At 35.2% G+C, this 8,962-nt stretch overlaps 1 long non-coding RNA gene across 3 annotated transcripts; it reads right to left on the bottom strand.

Annotated features, from left to right (window-relative positions):
- Positions 1 to 3,130: 3,130 nt before the first annotated feature.
- LOC149238371 (uncharacterized) lies at positions 3,131 to 4,097 on the bottom strand. 3 transcript variants are annotated; one of them, XR_016245367.1, is made up of 3 exons: positions 3,939 to 4,097; positions 3,713 to 3,801; positions 3,131 to 3,580 (listed from the first exon to the last, which is right to left on the bottom strand). It is a non-coding gene; the product is annotated as an uncharacterized LOC149238371 (long non-coding RNA). The 3 variants fall into 3 exon arrangements; XR_016245366.1 differs by having other exon boundaries at positions 3,725 to 3,801; XR_016245365.1 differs by lacking the exon at positions 3,713 to 3,801.
- Positions 4,098 to 8,962: the final 4,865 nt, after the last annotated feature.

Genomic DNA, 8,962 nt, shown 5'->3' with positions numbered 1-8,962 from the left:
CAAAATTATTATTAATTAAATTTCTAAAACCATTATCAATTAAACTTACTATGATAAAAAGACCTACAAAGCAATCTGTTATTTCTCCCCATCAATTCTAACTTCTATAAGAAAAAGAATCTAGATAAAAATAGTCTTTACAATGGTTTAGAGAATGATATTTCTAGCCTAAGGAATGAAGGCAATATTTTTTTAATGGGTGACTTTAATGCTCGAACTTCAAGCAACCAAGCTATTCTTCTAAGCAATCATTCCAACCCTAATCCTCTTTGGTTAGACGAAGACCTTCCTCTGGCTAGTCGGTTCAAAAATAGCTCTGAAGACCTCGAGGAGAATTTGTTTGGGTCGGAGCTAGTCAAGCAACCAAGCTATTCTTCTAAGCAATCATTCCAACCCTAATCCTCTTTGGTTAGACGAAGACCTTCCTCTGGCTAGTCGGTTAAAAGCTATTCTTCTAAGCAATCATTCCAACCCTAATCCTCTTTGGTTAGACGAAGACCTTCCTCTGGCTAGTCGGTTAAAAAATAGCTCTGAAGACCTCGAGGAGAATTTGTTTGGGTCGGAGCTAGTCAAGCTCTGTAGTGCTCAGGATCTCATAATTTGCAACGGTCTAAAGAAGTGGCCCAAATCTAGCCAGATGACCTGCATCCATGGGCTTGGTAGCAGCCTGGTAGACTATGTTATCTCTTATCTCCCTCTATACAACGAAATAACAAATTTTGACGTCTTAAACGACCACGAGCCTGACTCTAATCATAGGCCTTTACTTATAACTCTCAATTTTGTCATGCATAGAGATCCCATAGAAGATAATCCTTATAGCCAAAAGAAGTTAATCTTTGATAGAAATAAAAAAGATCTCTTTCTAAATTAATTAAAAACTAATTTGCTTCCTTTATTAGTATAGACAACATAGAATATCTCTATCATAATTTTACTACAACCCTCTCATATTCTATTAACAAGTTCTCAATTGAAGTTTCAAGTAATAAAAGAAATAGAAAAACCAACCCATGGTACGACAAAGATTGTAAAAGTCCGAGGAGAGCAATTAAGGAAGTTGTTGCTCGAACTTTTACAATCTTTGTCGTACCATGGGTTGGTTTTTCTATTTCTTTTATTACTTGAAACTTCAATTGAGAACTTGTTAATAGAATATGAGAGGGTTGTAGTAAAATTATGATAGAGATATTCTATGTTGTCTATACTAATAAAGGAAGCAAATTAGTTTTTAATTAATTTAGAAAGAGATCTTTTTTATTTCTATCAAAGATTAACTTCTTTTGGCTATAAGGATTATCTTCTATGGGATCTCTATGCATGACAAAATTGAGAGTTATAAGTAAAGGCCTATGATTAGAGTCAGGCTCGTGGTCGTTTAAGACGTCAAAATTTGTTATTTCGTTGTATAGAGGGAGATAAGAGATAACATAGTCTACCAGGCTGCTACCAAGCCCATGGATGCAGGTCATCTGGCTAGAATTGGGCCACTTCTTTAGACCGTTGCAAATTATGAGATCCTGAGCACTACAGAGCTTGACTAGCTCCGACCCAAACAAATTCTCCTCGAGGTCTTCAGAGCTATTTTTTAACCGACTAGCCAGAGGAAGGTCTTCGTCTAACCAAAGAGGATTAGGGTTGGAATGATTGCTTAGAAGAATAGCTTGGTTGCTTGACTAGCTCCGACCCAAACAAATTCTCCTCGAGGTCTTCAGAGCTATTTTTGAACCGACTAGCCAGAGGAAGGTCTTCGTCTAACCAAAGAGGATTAGGGTTGGAATGATTGCTTAGAAGAATAGCTTGGTTGCTTGAAGTTCGAGCATTAAAGTCACCCATTAAAAAAATATTGCCTTCATTCCTTAGGCTAGAAATATCATTCTCTAAACCATTGTAAAGACTATTTTTATCTAGATTCTTTTTCTTATAGAAGTTAGAATTGATGGGGAGAAATAACAGATTGCTTTGTAGGTCTTTTTATCATAGTAAGTTTAATTGATAATGGTTTTAGAAATTTAATTAATAATAATTTTGATATGAACTATCAGGTTTACTTTTAATTGATTAAAAACTCATCTAAAATCCAAAAATATATTTATAATAATTAATTTATAATTTTTTTTTTCCTAATTGAATAATTTAACTCTCGCTCTACCAAAAATGAAGAAGGATCAAATCTCTTTTCACTCTAAAAATAGTTTGCACCTCAAGAAGTTTTATCCCTCTAGATACTTGTAATTACAAAATTAAGATAAAACTACACTCATTAATTATTAATTATAATTATAAATATAATTATTAATTATAATTATAAATATAATTATTAATTTATTATTTTATTTTTATTTTTATGTAAATTGAAAAAGAAAATGTTTTATTAATAATTATTATTTTTCTTTATTTTATTTTATTTTTCTCACATTTAATCTAGTCAAAATATTTAATAAAACATTACAAAATTGTGAGTTTAATATAACATTACATCCTCCTAGGCAATTACTTCATTTTCACTCCCATCATTTAATTTTTACCATCTTGCCATTTTAGATTTTTATATTCCTAAATTTTCATGCTTTACCATGTTTTCTTACCCAACTAAAAAGTATAAAAATTACAATTACTTCATTTTCACTCCCATCATTTAAATTTTTACCAATCTTTCAACTTTAAATTTTTACCAATCTTTCAACTTTAGATTTTTGTATCCCTAAAAAGTATAAAAATTACAATTACTTCATTTTCACTCCCATCATTTAATTTTTTACCAGTCTTTCAACTTTAGATTTTTGTATCCCTAAATTTTGGGGCTTTACCATATTTTATTACAAACCTACAGTTTACAAAAACATTCCCTTCCATACGCTATTTGTTCTAATGAAATGATTTTCGAGGGTAACATGGTTATTCCATTTCATACTCTTTTTATTTTAATGAATCATTTTCCAGGATAACCTGTAACCATGAATGTATAAATGCAATGTCTGAGTAGATGATCTAAAACCCTCCTTCCACTGATAAATTTGAAGCTTTGCATGCATAATTTTTTTCCCCAAAACCCTCATAATGCTGATAGCAATCGTCCTGTGTATGTGTTTATTGTCGGCAGAAGAGGAAAGAAAAAGAAAAACAAAACAAAAGAAAGAGCAGAGCATTCGATCATCTACCCAAATAGATACACAAATACAACCGGTTTACATTATTAATATTTAGATCCGCCTGCAAGCGCACCCGAAAAAGAAAGATCATGTAAACCCGCAAACACAAACCCTCACAGGGCCTCTCACGGGCTTAAATTACACAATTAAAAAACATTACAGCTATAGCTAACTCGATCCACAGATCGAACCCCGTGCCAAGTTTTATAATACATTCTACAGCGAAAAAGGACCACAGATCGAACCCCGTGCCAAGGTTTATAATACATTCTACAGCGGAAAAGGACCACAGATCGAACCCCGTGCCAAGCTTTATAATACATTCTACAGCGAAAAAGTGTCCTTTAACGCGGATCCATTAAAACCACAGCCCGATCTTCGCTTTTAGTGAACAATACCGCGATAAACAACATAATCTCAATAGAGATCTGCAGAGATATAGAAAACAAAATCCAAAATTATAAAGATGCGTCGTGCTTCATTAAAACTAGGGAAAGAAAAAATGGATGAATCTTAATGGGAACAAAATGAAAACAAATATAGAGTCAGAAACCCTCAACAATTTCACACACAAAGGATCGATCGCAGAATAAAACGAACGCCGCTGTATCGACCCTAACCCTGCCATTTAAAGAATCGAGAAAAAAATCTGCGAGCAGGATCAATCACAGTAGAATATTATCTAGCGAATATGCCACCATCCAAAGGTGAAAATTGGCTTAATCGCTTTCTCACTGCGAGTAAAAGGCGGTCGTCAAGCTATCAAGCCATAAAGGGATATCTTACCTGCGAGGAGTACGTGGCCGAAGGAGTTCGCAGAGGATCAGAGCACAGCGAAACCACAATGGCGGCAGTAGAATGGCTCCAGAGTAAGGGTAGGGGAGCACAGCGCGCGGGTGTTGAATTCGAATGGAGGGAAAGATCGCGCATGAATGAATTACTCCCCGATCGACCAGCGCATTCCCTTGTGCAGGAAGGATGTCAGGCGATCGGCGATTGGTCAGGAATGTCAGGGAATGTCAGGGCGGACCGGGAGGTTGTCGGAGAACGGGAGGAGCGATGGTGGCGGAAGAGGGGAGATTTCCGGCAGCCGGAGCCGGACGATTTTCCCGCCGGTGCCGGAAAAGGGGCCATTCTACTGCCTCCGTAGACTACTCCACAAAGAACTGCTGCGGATATGCATTGTCCGTCGTGTGACATATCTTCACCGATTTCGAGGATGCATTGACCAGAACTGTATGGAGGATTATACCTGTTGTACGTTGGATTACCGAAGAAGCGGTATTGGCTTAAGAAGGGTTATGCTATACACACAGCAACTTACAACAGGAACTGCCATAACTATATAACTCTGGTTACGAAGAAGGATTGAGAAGCGGAGATCTATATGTCCAATCCCGGTGCGTTCACATATATACGCCTGCAAGCCATGGTAAAATTACACTTATAATGTTGGGTTCTTGTTAATTGAATTCTGGTCAATTAGGAAGGAAGGCGCACTCTTTAATTGAAGCGCAACCCATATACATGTCGAATCGAATTGGTATAGTGCGGAGGTATATATAGGCGTAGTATATATGCAAAGGAACAGTGACGCTATGAAGGTATTGACCACTGTACATACGAATAAATTAAGGCGGAACGAAAGTCACAGGTGGAGCCATTGTTGAACAGTGGGATTGGCGACGTATTAGAATTCTTCATCTAATGTATCGGGGACGTTCAAAAGACCTCTGTTCTTGTAATTGCATCAACCGGAGAAAAGTGGAATCGGATTTATGATTCCACATATAATTGCACAGGTAATTCCGTTCCTTGTCTGGCGTTTGCAATTTATGCATCTGCGGTATGGAGAAGCAGAGTTATGTATGGGCCTTATCGATGGTAAGCGATGCATGTGTTCCGATGCCCATATTTTGTTTAAAGTAAAGGCGATATAATTATACCCTCGAAATTTTGTTTAGAAGCCAGACTTTAACCAGCGCCGGTACCAAAGATTTACTGTGGTAAGTGGATATGCGCGTGGCCATGGTTCTTTAAGAGTTCCGCAAGAGCATTGTGTGTAAACGAGTATGGGTATCATAGCCCGTGTGAAAAAAATTCAAGCATGGTTTTTTTTTGTCATAAGATTACGATGATTGAAGGCGATCTGTTAAATCGAGACCGATTGCATTGTTCGACCTGAAGCACCGAAGCGAGATAGATACACGGTATGCCTATGGCTGTTCTTAATATGTTCTTTTGAGAATTTCTTAAATAGTACCGTGCATTAAACAAGTATGGTTTTATGGCACCGTCCGTTAAATTCAAACATGGATTCTACAGCATAGTTTTTATAAATCATGAAAAATTCAACATCAGGAAATAAGCTTTTATGTGCGTGGTTGAGGAAGATCCTGGTAGTAGCGGCTTAGGAGTGGCCTGAGCTGCGTCAGAAATCAAATCTAAGAAGCATCCATATGAAAAATTTAATGTATTGTAAAGCTTCTCTCCAACATAATATTGACTTAAAGGTCTAAGAAGACAATATTTCTCTGCCGATACTGGACACAGACTGTAGTTAAGATCAAAATTCCTACTCCCAATATGAAACCCTAACTCATCCTACAAGAAACTTTCCATAACTTTTGAGAAGGCATTCATACGTTCATGGTTTCAAAATTTATCATAGCATAAAAATCAATAAGCATTTTAAGTGTTTCATTTGCCAGTCTTTTGGTGGTGCAAACATGCAAAAGTTTATAAATAGATTTAGGGTTAAGTTGTATATTGTAAAGAAAATTCCGAAACTAACAAGATGGACCAGATGATGCAGAGATATGTTGAGTGATTCATGTCCTTCTGTTGTCCTGCATGTTCAGGGAAAGTTGGAATGCCAAATAAAAGGTAAAGGAACAAAAAATAAAAGAAGTTGGAGAATCCAATTAAAAGTAACAGAACAGAAAAAGAAACAGATATAAAGCAATAAAAATAGAGTTGAATGGTCAAAGAATCCTCTTGTCAAGCCAAAACTTTGACCTCATTCGAATTTGTATTCACAACAAATTCATCAATAAGCAAGGCCAAATATAGAACCGCTCAGGTCATGCAATATCTATGTCAAATAGTTCACTATCAATCTACAAACTCTAGTAAAACTGATGTTGTGGGTAAACAACTTTTCTAAGAGAGGTGGTGGTAGAGAAATCACTGTACCAACGTATTTAAGAAAGAAATTAATGGTAGGAATTCAGTTTTAAATTTCGATAGAGCTCAAAGAGAAAATCCGATATACCAAAAACAAGCATAATTTGGCTAAATCTGTAAATTGAAAATTTTGAAGGAAATTTAGATAATCTGATGGACAATATCAATTCCAAAGTTTAATTTTCTGAAATAATAGACAAATTTCAAAACTAACATATGCCTGCATCTGATTTTTTCCACGGCGATTAACTAAGGGACAATTTGCACCAGCAATTCGCAACGAAAATCACAATCAGACCTTGCATATGACATTCTCGAGCTTTCAGACAGAAAAGACAACAGATGGAAAAATTCTTTGAATTTTAAACTAAGGGAAGCAAAATTTGAACCATAGCAAAAAAAAATCACAATAATTTCACAACGGCTAAATGGACAAACATCCAATGGAGTCACAGGTTACATTTAAATGGTGAATTCTCATAATTCTCAGCCTTAAACCCTTAATTTATCTGGAAAAGAGATTTTTCATCCCCAATTTCCCACAAAGGCTGAGAATTTGTGGAAAAGGATGGGTAAAATGCATAAATTAACGCTAAAGCCCTCCACAGAACCCCAAATTCAAACCTTGGAATGTAATTCCCAGCTCGAAATTCCAAATCCAATGGCGACAATTCATAAGAATTTTACCTTGATAATGAAAGGCGTATTGTTCCCAACCGTTTTTACGAGATAATTAAGATTTAGCAAGCACTATGCAATTCCGAGACGAATGAATCTTCTTCTAAATCTCTCAAATTCCTCACTAAAAACCTCCAGGATTTAGAGCTTCGAGGTTTTCCTCCTTGTCCTCGGCCTACAGTCTACTAGCATATACCATTCAAAGTGGTTGGTCATAAGGGCGGTGAGGATGGGATAAAAATGAACATATTTTTCCCTTATACTAATCGCTAGAAAGAAAAAACCCTAATTCTAAGAATTGTTTGCAACCCAAAGTGGAGAGTGCCTTTCTGGAGCCTGTTCACTACCAAGAACCCCGAAAGATAATGTTCTTCGGATCAGGTCATGAACAGTGCGACAACTAGGAAAATTGTAGGAAGGCGAAGAAATTAGTATGACAATCACTAGTATGCAAGATCTCAGACAAACTACCATTTCCATTGTTATTCATGAGCTATAGAGAGTGCATCCAACATAACCTAAAAAATATGAGATTCATTGAAAGAACTGTATGCAACAGAGATTCGCATTCGCATTACATCTACTTAAAGGGCTTTAGTGCTCCACTATATTTTCTATATTTATACTAAACACAACTCAGGCTCCATTTGTGAGATTGTCAAACAAGGCTTCTTTGTTAGTTTGAAAACTACTATACTTTGTGAGATTATCAAAAAAGGCTCGTTTGTCAGATTGAACATTGTTATACATAATTTTTAGACAACATACTACTTAACTGTTGATGAAGTTTGAATCGAGACAACAACTAGTAAGGTCATGGAAGGACGCTGGTAAGGTCATGGAGGCATGGATTAGTTGGTCGTGCATCACAAAACAATGTTTTCAAAGGACAAATTTGTTGGTTGTGCACACATAATTGGGTTTTGGAGAGAGCTAAGGAATAATGCCAACAAACTAGAGATGGACAAACCCATAATAATGATGCAAGTGGGAAACAAATGTCAAGCAGATAGAGAAAAATTTGTCTGGCAGATGCAAAACACACAAGAAAAGTGTAAACTAAAATCAGAAGGTCGTTGACTGAAAAAAAACTCATATCAGTGTAAAAATACAATTTAAACAATGAAAAATTACACATCATTTTTTGCATTCTAAAATAAGTTTTCACATGAAGAAATTTGATCTATTTCAGCTCATGTTAGACGTGCTTAAAATGGATCTATGTTGGTTTTAGTGAATCCCTGCCAAATTCTAGACAAATTAGATCAAAAAATAAATTGATTTTTTTTTAAAAATCCCACTTAAAAAATATTGTTTATATAATCCTATTAAGTAAATGTACCTAAGAGGTAAAATATAAAATCCCTACCATATTCTAGACAAATTAGATCGGAAAATAAATTGAAAAGGTTTTCAAAAAATCGCACTTAAAAACTACTCTTTATATAGTGGTATTAAGTAAATGTACCTAAAAAGAAAAATATAAGATTTTGAGCAAAACATTTAATAATAAAAATACCACACTAAAAGGAATACCATTTTTTTATAATAGTTATTATAAGTCATATGTATTATGAATTAATATTAATTACTATTATTATCCAATTTTAAGGTCATAGCTAAACCAAATACCAAATTGGTGTATGAGGCCCCCTTGTTTGTAGGACAAGGGACCCACCTGCGCACAACGATTTAACTACTTAATCTACGAAGGCAGAGATACTGAACCCCCTCCGGTTTTGAACTGGTGACTTCTTAGGAGGAAACACATGCTCTTAACCATTAGGTTTAATAAACGTAGTTAATTTTTTTTAGCAAGATAATTAATAATAAACATATCTTAATATAAAAATATGGAGAAAATGATATGAAAATACTAGTACCTTTCTGATGTAACCATAAAATTAAAATTAAAAATTAAAAAAAAATGTATTCAATAAGGATGC

The sequence above is a fragment of the Pinus tabuliformis genome, chromosome 8 (genome assembly GCF_031772625.1).
Source record: "Pinus tabuliformis cultivar Carrire ecotype Pingquan chromosome 8, CPIR1, whole genome shotgun sequence".
Taxonomy (NCBI): Eukaryota; Viridiplantae; Streptophyta; class Pinopsida; order Pinales; family Pinaceae; genus Pinus; species Pinus tabuliformis.
This window is presented reverse-complemented; position numbering and strand designations above follow the sequence as displayed.